At 41.1% G+C, this 14,283-nt stretch overlaps 1 protein-coding gene across 1 annotated transcript in view; it reads right to left on the bottom strand.

The window, feature by feature from the left end:
- The window catches only part of CAMTA1 (calmodulin binding transcription activator 1), a 938,867-nt gene that overhangs the window by 546,101 nt on the left and 378,483 nt on the right, over positions 1–14,283 (bottom strand). The gene's annotated exons all lie outside the window — the stretch shown is intronic.

Below are 14,283 nucleotides of genomic sequence, written 5' to 3' on the forward strand. Positions count from 1 at the left end.
AACAAGTTGCCTTCATCTTGGCAACGCAGGTCTCAATACTGCAAGCAACTCATTGCCAATAGACCCGCAGGACCAGGGCCTAAGATCACATGCATTATGTGAATTATGTTAGCTGTCTTCTTCCTTCTTACTGTGTTCTGTGTGGTCAGAAGTCTAAGTGCACCAAATGAAAAGTCACTTTTGCTTTTCAAAAAATTCCCAACAGTATGTCAGGGTCATGGAAGCAGCACACACAGAAAATAGTGTTGGTATAATTCCCATAAATTTCTTTTCACGTGCAAGTAGACAAGAGATTGCTGTCTAATTAAGAAAAAACAAAATGTGTCATATCTTTGAAGCACTTAAGATTCTGGGCCTGCTTTTGATCTCACTGCATTTACTTCTGATTGCACTGTTGTAAATGAGATCAGAATCAAACCCTCTCTGTTCCAAAGATGAATCTCTGAAATCATGGTGCTAATTCACCTATCCTGTATAGACAGTTATTAGGTAGACGGCACATAGTATCGATAACAAGACGTCATCTTTATTGTAATCTGTATGTTAGAAGTTCACAGAAAAAAAATGTTTGAATTTCTAAAATATCCAAAAAAATCCACCAAAAAAAACACCAAACAAGAAGAGTGATATCAGACAAAAAACTGAGGTAGAAATGTAGCATAACATACAGAACCTCAGCATTTTTGGTCCAAGTTGTTATCTCAGGCACAGCTAACAATGCAATTATAAGATTACAAAACACACACAAATTAATAATCTGGACATTCTGTACCTTCATGTGGATCCTTATAGAAACTGCTAATCTTATGAGGAACTGCAGTGGATTTTACTCAAAGCACTTTCCTCCATTTAAAATCTTTTAGAAAATGAGTAGCTGGTGGAGAATATTTGCCTTTCAAATGAGTTACAGTTAAACATGTGAAGGTCACAGGAAGAAAAGAAAGGGATACTAAAGTTGTTATCCATGACAAATGCAGTAATAAAAACATTGTAGAGTGGGTTCCTGACTGGACTGGAAATGGAGTCTATCAGGTTCAGGTACGCCAACAGGTGTTGTGAATGAGATTTTAGGCAGGAATTATAAAGCGATTAGCAGTAACAGGAGTGCACGCTGCTTCACGAGCAAAAACGGAGTCTAACATCCAATATTGTTTAGGAGTTATTAGAGCTGAGCATATAGTTAGTGCCATGTCCGTGCACAACCTGGACACTGTCATTATGTGATTCCTTGTAAAACACTTAAGAATTCAGAATGAAAGGTGCTGCATATAGTCAAATTGTATTTGATTCTGATTTGTGACATAAGAGAAGGGCCACAGCTGTGAAATCCATATAAGATGGAACCAGTAAAGAATCAATTTTTTATTGAAAAATTAATTTAACTAGAACAGGTTAACTAATTTGGTCAATCAATCCACAATTCTGGTTCTCTTTGGTGGTAAATAGAGGAAACCAGTTTCGACTGAGAACAAATCTACGAACGCATAAAAATATCCTTCATTAAAATAATATTTTTAATCTTCAAAATTAAGACATGATTTTCAGGGTACATTCCCTGTCAACATGTTCTCATAAAAATTATCAACATATATTAAAAGTGGTCTAAAGGGGCTCCAAGTGTATGCAGAATATTGTCTGTAACTGAGAAATTAGTGCGGTTCTTTGTAAACTTTATATTTTTTAAATTGCCAAGATGTAAAAAGTATTTTGCAAATACTATCAGGAGGAAGTGCAGTCCAATAAATCTCAACCTGCAGCACATTAAACAGAGACCACAGATTGGATTGCTCAATCTCCATATATTTTATTTTCAAAATATTTCATTTCTGGCCACCAATCTTTAGATCTCCTATTGGATTTTGTTTCCGTAAATGGATTTTTCATAGTGCAGGTGGAAAGCATATTTAATTTAAAATTTCTTCAAACTGAAATAGTCAATATAAATGTCACTGTGCATTTGTGCTTTACATTCTCCCCCATAGCACAAACCCCATGGTTGAAGATGGCCATATAAGGCTGTGTATTAACTCATTTCAAATTTGTTTTCTTGTTCTAATATTTTCTTTAATAAGGATTTTAATGATATGTAGTGGTCTCACTTATACTAATTTTCTTATGGATTATAGTGTCAATAATTAAGAAATGTTAAATGTTTTTTCACAGAAGGGAAAAAAGAAAAAGAACATTCCTTTTACCTTAAAAAAGGCAGCTTTTAGAAGACAAATACACTGAAGTACAAGTTAGAAAATTCTTACGTTATTCCTAACTAAGCACACTAATTTGCTGACCTCTTTTCATTCGTATCCACAATAATGACTACAGATGGACAAAATACAATTCAGAGAGATATTTGCAAGTGACGATGTCAGAGGGAACGCTCTGGTTTTAATGACACCTAGATTCTACATGCCACTTTCATCCTCATCTCTAATTGCACAGTAATTCTAATTGAAAATGTACTGACAAATTTTAGCCATTGCTATTGTAGGAGCTTTATCATGCAAGACATTGTACTTGGCTCTTTTTCATTTAACTGGAGATACCAGGTCTCCACTTTGTGTCCAGCATTCATGAAATGAAACCTGTTTCCAACTGTGTGAAATTCCCACAGAATTAGAATATAGAGGCAGATTCTCATCCTTGATCTGTTCTTTCTGAACCACTTAGACAGTGCCAATGACTCAGATCTTAGCCCTAATCCCTGCCAGGGATTCTGCCTGCTCAGGGTATCTCCAGCTGAGAATGGACTAGCAGAGCCTAAGGATGGTTCACTTCTCCCTCCCACACCAATCAAAGCTTCAGGGGAGGATCCAGAGTACAGTAGACTCAGAATTCCAAACACCTCAGGAATGGAAGTTGTTTGTAACTCTGAAATGTTTTTAAATCTGAACAAAATGATATGGTTGTTCTTTCAAAAGTTTACAACTGAACACTGACTTAATACAGCTTTGAAACTTTACTATGCAGAAGAAAAATATTGCTTTTATCCATCTTAACTTAAATGACAAGCACAGAAAGTTTCCTTACCTTGTCAAATCTTTTTTTAAATTTTCCTTTTTCTTTTAAGTGGTTAACATTTAACATACTGTACTGTATTTGTTTTGGGGGGTTTTTTGGTCTCTGCTGCTGTGCCTTACTGTGTACTTCTGGTTACAAATGAAGTGTGTGGTTGACCGATCAGTTCGTAACTCTGGTGTTCATAACTCTGAGATTCTACTGTATATCCACTGATGACAGGCGGTTCCTTAGGGATCACTGCCAGCAGAACATTACAGAAGCCCACTAAGCTGTTCTACCGTGTACCTGGAGCTAGAATCAGTAAGAGAATTAGGGAGTTGGTTACATCCAGAGAACTGAATGACAGCCACTTCTCTCAACTATATCCAGTGCCGGATGGATGCAACAAAGAATCTAGCCCATAGTGTTAATGGGGATTCCCACAGAAATTCTCCATGCATTCAAAAAGAGAGGGTTAATCACCTTGTGCAATAACTGAGGTTCTTTGAGATGTGTCCCCCCCATGAGTGCTACACTGTAGGTGCTGTAGCACCTTTGCACCTGGAGTTGGAGATCTTCAAAAGCAGTGCCCACGAGACTGCACATATGCACCTCCCACAGCATGTGGGGAAATATAAATAGTGCTGTGTGGTCTGGCCACCCTTGGTTCCTTCTCTACCACAGAGCTGATATGTAAAGCTCCACAGTAGAGAAGAGGAAGGCAGGTAGTGGAGCACTCATGCGGGGACACAATTCGAAGAACCTGAGTTACTGCTTAAGGTGAGTAACCCTCTCTTCTTCTTCGAGTGATGTCCCCATGGGTGCTCCACAGTAGGTGACTACAAAACAGTGCCCTAATGGGAAGGTTTGTCTTTAGAGTGTCCAATAAAGCTGTGTGTCCAGGGATAGTGTCTGTGGAGAAGTCTTGCATAACTGCGTAGTGTCAGGCGAATGTGTCTTAGGACACCCATGTGGTTGCCTTACATATGTCGGTAATGGGGACATTACTTACGAACACAGTGGAGGTAGACAGAGCATTCATGGAATGTTTTCTTATTGAGGAAGAAACCTGTTAATTATGCAGTTCGTATGGGAGGCGTATACATTGTGAGATCCATTTGGAAAGGCGTTGTTTCAATATAGCCTCGCTCGTGACTTCTCGGTGATGGAAATGAATAGGCATAGTGATTTTCTGAAGGACCTTTTTCTACCAAGAAGACTCGTGCGTGTCGTACATCAAGTGTGTGAAGAGTGGCATCTCGTTGATGGTTATGAGGTTTGGGAATAAAGATGGGAAGGTGAATGGGTTGGTTCAGATGAAAGGTTGTTATGACTTTAGGAAGAAATTTGGGATGGGAGTGGAGCATGACTTTGCCTTTATGACACACAATATATCGTGGATGAGCCATGAGGGCTAAGATTTCTCCTACACATCAGACTGAGGTGATGGCAACAATGAAGGCAGTTTTCATGGCTAGGCGTAACAGTGAACATGTAACCACTTGTTCAAAAGGAGGTCTCATCAAGGATCATAGGTCTAGATTCGGGTGCCAGGAAGGAGTGGGGCTCATATCTGTGGATAAAGATTTTGAATGCCCATCATGAAACGTTTAACAAGGAGGTGTATGACTAAGGAGAGTGACTGCTGCTATGTGTCCCAAGAGTTGGAGGCACGTGAGTGCTGAGATTCGGGGGCATGTCCTTGTGCTTGAGATGAGATCAGTTATGGCTGTTAACCTGTGAGATGGCAGGAATTCTCTTGCTTGTATGACCTCTAGTTGAGCACCGATGAATTCCAGTGTTTGCACCGGTTTCAAAATGGATTTCTCTATATTTATACGGAGACCTAGATTGCTGAACACATTCATGGTTGTGTAGGTTGCTTGGTGCATGTGTTTGGATGGAGCTTTGAGGAGGCAGTCATCCAAGTATGGAAAGATCATGATTCCTTTTTTCCCCGAAGGTGAGCTGTGACAACCGTGAGTACCATGGAGAAAACCTGTGGCACTGTCAAAAGGGAGTACTTTGCATTGAAGGTGATCATCGCCCATGGTGAATTATAGGAAATGTCTATGAGCGGGATGAATGGTGATGTGGAAGTAAGTGTCTTGTAGGTCGAGGGCTGAGAACCAGTCCCCCTGTTCCAGTGGTGGTATAATAGTGGAGAGGGTGACCATCTTGAATCGTTGCAGTTTCACAAACTTGTTCAGGTTGCGGAGGTCTAAGATGGGACGCCAACTGCTGGATTTTTTTTGAACCAGGAAATAGTGAGAATAGAATCCCTGCCCTCTGTGTCTTATGAGGACTGGTTCCATGGTTCCCAATTGCAAAAGATGATTTACTTCCTCTCAGACAATAGCCTTATGAGAGGGGTCCCTGAAGAGGAATGGGCAGAAGGGGTGGTGGGATGGCATAGTTAGGAAGGGGATGGATGAACCTTCATTTATTTCCAGGACCCATTCCAGAACCCAGGACCCATTTGTCTGAAGTGATAAGCATTCAGGATGTTAAGAATGGAGCTAATTGGCTTCCAAACTGACAGTCTGTTTGTGATATTGTGGGTGATGGGAATAATTGGAACAGAAGGAGTGTTCTCAGGCGCTCGACCACACCTTCAAAATTGTTGTTTGTTGGAAAGTCTGCATGGTGTAGGTCCTTGGGTAGTGGGTTGCCTGCAGCTGTTGTGTTTGTTAGGTGGAAGTTGGGGGCAGCATTAATTGTCACTGTCAGCTGGGTGTAATAGGGTTGAGGCTGGGAATGTAGGGGAAGCTGAAATTTCCCCGATCACCTCTTTGGCTGTGGGGTATATATGCCTAAAGACCTTATAGTCGCCTTAGAGTCTTTCAGCGTATGGAGCGAGTTGTTAGTGTGCTCCAAGAAAAGATTTTGGCCATCAAATGGTAGGTCTTTGACTGTAGTTTGGATTTCTTTGGGAAATCCTGAAAGGTGCAACCAGGATGCACATCATATCACCACTGCAGTAGCGATAGAGTGGGCTGCAGTGTCAGCTGAATCTAAAGAGGCCCGGAGAGCTGTGTGGCTATAAAATGACCACTATCAGAAGTAGAAATTGCTCCTTTTTAGCCTCTGGAAGGTACTGGCAGAGTTCCTGCAGTTTAGAGTAGTTCTTAAAATTGTATTTGGCCATGAAAACCTCATAATTTGAAATTTTAAACTGGAGAGTGGCAGAGGAATAAAATTTTCTGCCGAACAAGTCCAAGCATTTCCATTAACTATCAGGGTGAGCAGACTGGGATTGATAGGAACGGTTCTTCTCCTGTACAGCATGGAGTACCAGAGATTTCGGGGCATGATGAGAAAATAGGAACTCAGCATTCTTAGCTGGTACTTACTATTTCTTATCTGTGCCTTTGCAGGTAGGTGGTATAGAAGATGGGGTTTGCCAAAGGATGTTAGAAGGCTGGAGTAACGCGTTACTGATTGGTAGTGCAATTTTTGTTGTTGAGGAGGGGTGAAGAATATCAGTCAGTTCGTGTTGTTGTTCTTTGACCTCCTCTAGCTGAATATTTAGCTCATCTGCCACTCTGCGGAAGAGCTCTTGGAAATGCCAGAAATCATCGGCCGCAGTAGGGGGTAGAGGCATACTGGCCTCCTCCAGCGACGATGAGGAAAAATGTGTCCTCCTCATGTTCCTCCTCATACTTGGGCTCTGGTTCTTGTTGCATCTAAGAAGGGTGTTTTTCCAGAGGTCTTGAAATAGTTGAAGATGGGATAGATGTAGGGCATTGGGTGGGTTGACGTGTGAGTGGGTTCCCAAACTGAGCCCTATACATGGCCCAAGAGTCCTAGTATGGGCAGCTGGGTGGTAGTGGGATGTGTGGCTGCATCCAAGGAGTACCCAGGGGTTGTAGAGTAGAAGGTAAGAGAATTGAGGTTGACGAAGCAACAGACTCAGCATATTCTTCCTCCTCTTCCTCTACATCATTCAGGAAGGGAAGTGCTGTTCCCATGGGAGAGAAGGAGGGACGGATCAATGGTGACCGTGGAACTTGGACTGGGTCACTCTTGAGAAGAGGGGACTCAGGAGTATGAAATACCATTAAATCAGAAGTGTATCTGAACCCCTGTGGTGTCAATGGTGCTGTTGTGGTGAACGGTTCCATTGTGTGTTTCTCATGAGAGGCAGTAGGTGGCACCAAGAAGGAGGATGAGGCCAGTGCCAAAGTCTCGATTGGAGCAGAAGGTTTCTTTGCTGCCCATTTCGGTGCCTTTGAGTGTCTCGGCATCATGAAGGGCATTGGTGCTGCTGCTGAAGTAGACGGCTTGCTTCGGTCACTACACACTGAAGATGGTGCCGATAGCCTGTCATATGCCCTAGAGTGGCCCCTCACTCTTGAAGCTATGAGGCTCGATTTTCTCAAGGAGATTTGGACTGTCTCAGAAGCCAATGATCTGATAGATTTAGCCAGGGACAGCATTCTGGCTGTTTTCTTGTTTGAGCAGAGTTGTGCTTCCCAGGGGAAAAAGTGGGAGAACGAGAAATTACACTATACTAAGGGTTGTCAAATAACAGGAGGAAAAGAATATGCCAAAATGCCTTCTTTTTTAAAAAATTAAAAAAAAAAAAAAAGGGAAAAACCTAACTATCTATGAGGTGTTTGGACAGGAGCATCTAAATGGATGAGGCAAAAAAGGGCTCTACTTTTCTGTTCTGTTACAGACTGTAGGTGGTAGAGAAGGAACTGAGGGCAGCTGGACTGCACAGCGCTATTTATATTTCCCGGGTGCTGCAGGAGGCATGGGAGGTACGCATGTGCAGTCTGGCAGGCACTGCTATTGAAGATCTCCGACTCCAGATGCAAAGGCACTGCAACATCTACAGTGGAGCACCCATGGGAACATCACTCGAAGAAGAATAGGCCTCTTTCTCATTAACGTATTTCTTTCTGTCTGGGTACTGCAGCTCGGTTTACCATCACTGTAACACAGCATATTAACTACAAGACCTGGGCATAATGATTCAGCAATCACCCATTACATCACCACTCATGATTTACTATTTGTTTCTGGTAGTTCCCACAATTTGCTAGCTGCTTTCCTCAGCTCCAAAGGCTTACACTCTAAAAAGACAAAACAGACAGAGAGATGGAAGAAAGGGAAAGAGGAACAAACAAACAAATAATATGGTCAGGTGATGATTGTATATCATGATGAATGGATTATTCCAGATTACCCTACGAATTCAAAACACATCCCTCAGTGGAAGGTAGGAAGCCACAATGGAATCCAATATTTACAAATAATGATATTAAGCTCTCATGCAGCGCTTTACACCCATAGATCTGAAAGTGTTTACAAAGGGGATTGGTATCATTATTCCCATTTTACAGATGGAGGAACCGATTCACAAACCGGTAAAGTGACTTGCCCAAGGTCTCACACCAGGCCAGCAGCCAGGAAAAGAATCCAGGTCACCTTAATCTGAGTCAGCTCAGTGCTCTATCCATTAGGCAACACTGCCTCTTCACAGAGATGACTCACGTATTGGTTTGCATTGTATTACTTTCTGTGGCTATATAAAGATGTCATACGAGCCCAGGATTTCATGGCAGTTGCTGCCATTTTGTATGCAGTTATACAATGCAATATCACAAGAGACCAGACTGTTATTTTACAATCTGCCTCAAAAAGGAGTAACACATTGTTGTGTTGCCCCAGGATTAGACCAACAATCACAGTCTGGTTCCTGATTTCCAAATTTGCTCCAGGGGAGAAGTAATCTGCACCAAGTGTCAGGCTCGCACAGGTCACTTCCCTCTCAAAACCAGCTCAGTGGCATTGGCCAAGGCTCTACCTCTTTCCCCATCCCTGCCCAATGCCCATCTGCATGAAAGGGGGAATTAGCATCTGAAAAGCACATGTTTCCAACCCACCAGAGCTGGGTGATGTACTGACTACTGCTGTGGTCAGTGTGATTTTTACGTTGAGAGAGAGAGAGACAGACAGACAGAGTGAGTAATAAGAAACATGGAGGATTGCACTGTCAAAAAGTCAGATCCAGAACAGGGAACATCCATGCAACTATACCATTTTAACAACATGCTTTTTCCATAACCGAAAATATCAACTGAAAGTGTTTTTCATAATATAAAAACTACTAATACACCATGAAATTGATATAAACTAGTAAACTGAATGCACAATTGTATTAAAATATTTCATTAAACCTTTTATGCCAAATTAAGGCGCTGAAATTATATTAATGTTGCAAGCATACATTTAACCTAAAATTATTTTTAATATTTAGTGTGAGTAATTGTACAATTTAAAAAATTAAGAATAGTTTCAAGGTTTTTAAAAGAAATTAATTTATCTACTTTCATGGTTTGTCTTATTTTCAACACAAGTTTGTTCTATGATTAAATATGATTCTATTAACAACACATGATTTTATTAGCAGGTGAATGTTCTGGAAACATCTCAGCAGAGGAACACCTCCAAAGTCACTATCACAGCCTTCCCAGAGCTTTACACTTTCCAAAACACTGTTCAGGTTATTTTGATAGTAGTAGACAGCAGAGGTCTGTAAAGCACCTGGAGATACTCAGATTAAAGGCATTATGCAAGTGCAAAGTACTACTGTTATAACATCAAAACGGGTATTATATAGGTCACATTCAAGAGGCATGATTCACGGGGAATGCATTGTGCTCATCTAAAGGAAGGGTTTAGGAGCTGTAACAAGTTCTTCAGCTTTCCTGCTTTTATACCTGTTCTGGATTTGAGAGAATCTTGTATTTCCTAAAATACACCACAGTAAGTTTGTTCCTGTGTCTCTGTGAGCAGCTGACCTTACATCTGCCCTAAAATACAACTCACAAGCCCTGTGTAAGATCAAAACTCGCCCTCTTCCTGGACTTTGACTTTATTAACAAACAAATCAGATTCTATACAAGAATAACCTCCCACATACAAACAAAAAGACAAAAAAATCCAATTCAAGCCTTCTACTCAGGATTCTCTGAGGATTCTTAGTTCAGTACTACTCATTCCACCATCGAAGTCCTCTCTGACTCAGACCCACAATCTCTCCATCTGGGCAGTCCAACTCAAAAGTCAGTTTCCTCCTAGGTAGTTAGGGATTTTGATTCTTCAACAGAGTCATTCCCTTTTCTCTCTAGGACCCACTAACCACTTCAGTTTTCACTTACAGAAGTTAATCCAGAACTACCACAACTACAGCAAGTTTCACTTATATGTACATTGTCCAAAAGGGCATGCTACAAATATATTCTGTATTTTCTAAGGCTTTAGGGAGGGCAAAGGGTATGAAGCTCTTTGGTGGGCTGAATATATTTTATTGCTGTAAATTGCTAGAAGGTTAAGTTAATTTACTTTTCTTGTAAATGGACTTGGTTAAGCTGCTGGCTGGTATGAAATCTGATTCTAATTCGTTGACATCGGGTGACTACTGATGTGCATACTAGGACTCTTTGTATTTTAATCTAAATAAATATGTAACTTCTTTATTTTCCCTTCAGGAACTGGGTTCACACTGGATGCATGAAATTTACAAATAGTTGAAGCTGGTTTGGACTCACCTTCAGAACTTGAGATAAATTCAGAGTCTTGAACCTGAACCCTGAAGAGTATTCTGAATAACTGAAGAGTTTACTTTTTAGATTGTGATCTTGGAAGTAATATTATTCTCACCTAACTATTGGTACTCGTGTCTCAGGCAGCAATGAAAGGGGGAACAGGTGCCCAGGTGGAAGAAAGTCTGAAGGGCTTGTTAATAGAAAGATGTAAATATTCTACACATTGATAGAATATTTTTTGTTGTTAACATCTATGGCATAATAAAAACTGAAACTAGAAGAAATCTAAATCTTTAAATTGAAACTAACAAGTCATGTTATTTAGGATGCCTGATAGTAAAGTATTCATGTTTTTCAGACTGCATTTAAAACATTTAGCAGTCACACTCCCAATTCTGCATTAACAGAGCATTATACAAGTTACATCACCAGTTTCTTTCTCCCCCTCCCCCAAGGAGGGATATGCCATTCAGTGGTAGTATCAATTACTCAAACAATTTCAATCCATCTAGACACTGACGTCATTAGTTCATGGAGATCCTTTTGGAATAATTTATATAGAAACTGCCTTTACATACTAACTGGAAAATGTTCAGCCTTTAATGAATGGAATTTGAATTGCAATTCTACCACATGTGATTCGGCTTTATTCATGCTATTTAATAAACAGGGAAAAACGTGATACGTTCAATTATAAAGCAATTATCTGAACAGTTATTGCAAATCTGTGCCACACGACGATTATTATACCTTACACTGAAGAGACAGTTGCACTTGATTTAAACGGACCTTGCCTACATTCTACTTTCTATCCACCCAGAATGGATCCTGACCCCATTTACACTCAATCAAGCCAAACAGAATTCCTTTGATTGCAATAATCTTTTGTGCAGAGTTTTTATGCTGCTACATCTCAGTTCAACACTTGATCTTTTAATTTTCTTTCTTTCCTCATAATTATTGTTGAATTTTTGTTTGTTTAAAAAGGGATAAAATTTGTTCTGTGTCAAAGTCTCTTAGACCTGGTCTACACTACAAAGTTAGGCCAATATAAATTGCCTTGTATCAATCTCGTTGTGCATGTGTCTACATTCACATTTGTTTCCCACTGACATAAGGAGAGGGAGATGCACAAGGATATAATGGGGCTTCTCAGGCAGCAAACAGAAATGCTCCAGTCTCTTGTTGAACTACAGATCCAACAGTCATGGGGCCACCTCACTTTGTAGTGGAATGTAGAACTCCATTTCAGCAGCTACTTACACCCCCTAACATTCCATTTGGCATCAAAGACCACATTCCTTCTCCTACCACTGTATGCCAGCGGATGGCAAGGAAAATCACAGCTTCATGTTCACTGACCTGTGAGAGCAATGGTTGGTGTATGTTTGGCAGAAATGGACTGAAATGAACAGGAATATTTTTGCCTGTTCTAAGTTCTATTACATTAATTTATTTTAGAAATGTGCACTGTATTGTTTTTAAATTGCACATTTTTGCACTGGTTTTGGTATGCACATTTTTTTTACTTTTTTGGAAATAAATTAATCTTTATTACGTCACAACTGATACTGCAGAATGCCTACCACTACACTCAAAGCACATATTACTTTACATAGAATAGGACTGGAGAACTCAGATTCAGTGAAAACAGTGTAATAATTATAAATGTGCAGTAAGCACTGCATAATTCACAGGTTCCTTAAAAGACAGTGGGATATTCATAAATATACTCCAAGCACTACACAACTTCTAACACCCCCAGAACCTAAGGGCCAGATAGACCAACCTCAAGCATAGTACATTACTGTAGTTGACCATTTAAATCCTCTTCCAAGGCCTCCCTCAGTCTCATAGCTCCACACTGAGCTCTTCTGTTGATCTTTGTGTCTGACTGTTCAAACTCAGCAGAAAGTCACTCCACCTCTGCCCTTCACCTGGCAACAACTTTTCCCCTTTGCCTCAAAAATATTATGCAGGACACAACGGGTAGCTATAACCACTGAGATATTTTTCTCATTGAGCTCTAATTTCATAAGTAAACACCGCCAGCATCCCTCCAATCTACTGAAAGCACGTTCTACTGTCATTCTGCACCTATTGAGACAGTAGCTGAATCTTTCCTGGTAGCTATCAAGGTGGCCAATGTATAACTTCATGAGCCAGGAGAGCAAAGGGTAGACCAGCTCCTCCAGGATCACTACTGGCTTTTTAACATGACCAATGGTAATCCACTGGCTGGGAAAAATGTCCTTGCTTATAGCTTTCTAAACAGTGCTATGTTCTTAAAAATGCAAACATTAGGCACCTTACCTCTCCGACCAGCCAACATTAATATCAGTAAAACATCCCTGGCCATCCACCAATGCTTACATAACCATAGAAAAGTAGCCCTGTCTGATGATGTACTCTGTGGCAAGGTGTGCTGGGACCAAAATAGGGCTGGATGTGCATGCCATCTATCGTCCCACCGCAGTTTGGGAACCTCATAGCTGCAAATCCGTCCAGAATGTCCTATACATTGCCTAGAGTCACACTTGTGTGTAGCAGGATATGATTAACAACCCAATACACTTGCATATCAACAGCCCCCACAGTGGATTTTCCAACACCAAAATGATTTCCCATTGACCAATTGCAAACCAGCATTGCAAGCTTCCACACTGCGATCGCCACTCACTTCTCAACTCCTAGTACAGCTCACATCCTGAGCTGGAGGGTTGAGATAAGCTCCGCATAATTATCCAGGAATGTGGCTTTTTGCAACTGAAAGTTCTGCTGCCACTGTTCATCGTCACAAACCTTCATTATGCTGTGAGCCTACCAGTCAGCGTTCGTTTTTCAGACCCAGAAGTGCTGCTCCACCATCTGTAGCTGCTCGCTGAATGCCAGCAACACTCTTCAATTGTTTTTCTCTATATCCCTTAGCAATCTGTCCGCAAAGAAATCATCATGTACCCTGTTGTTGGAGTCAGTAGTTTCCGCAGCTCTGCAAACACTGGAGGATTATTCATCCTGTATTTGCAATGTTCATGACAACAGTGCAGAGCTGTGCGAGCACCATGTTTCTGTCAGAGATGGTGGACATTGACAAGCGTCATGCAAGATTTTTTTTAAAAGGTGTGAAAATTATGTGATATGGTTGGCATTATGGGATGGAGAAAGTTGCATGATGAGAACTTGATCCCTTTCTCCCAGCTCCATACCCACCCGCCATGTGGTTCGTGTGTGCCCCACATATGCTCAAGCATAATTTTTCGGGCCCAGTACAAACTTGTAACACAGGCTCCCTCCCACATACATACCACAATCCCTCATCCCATACATACAATCTCATGAGCCATGAACATTTTTTTCCTCATGGTAATGGGGGTTGCAGCCTGAGCCGGCCCCCTAGGGCTTCCGGTAAAGTGTACCCTTTCCCACCCCCATGTGGAGGCCTGTAGGACACGGAAGAATAGTTTGACGCGGGGCCAAAGCATAAGTGGCAACGGCTGGGCCTGGGGCAGCATGAGTTATAGTAGTTAGGCCCACATTAGCATAAGCAGCAGTTGTGACCTTAAGATGAAAAGTAGAAATAAGTTAACGTAAACTAACTGCAAAACTGGTTTAGAGCGGCCTAAAAGGCAGTTAAAGTGGTAAATAACTACCCACAGCTTATAGTTAATTGGATGCCAAAAGCGCACGAATAATGCAAGGAAAAACAGGTATCAATAGCCAATCCTCT

This window comes from Emydura macquarii, unplaced genomic scaffold (genome assembly GCF_026122565.2).
Source record: "Emydura macquarii macquarii isolate MOO-44397 ecotype Brisbane River unplaced genomic scaffold, CSIRO-AGI_Emac_v2 contig_2768, whole genome shotgun sequence".
NCBI classification, from domain to species: Eukaryota; Metazoa; Chordata; order Testudines; family Chelidae; genus Emydura; species Emydura macquarii.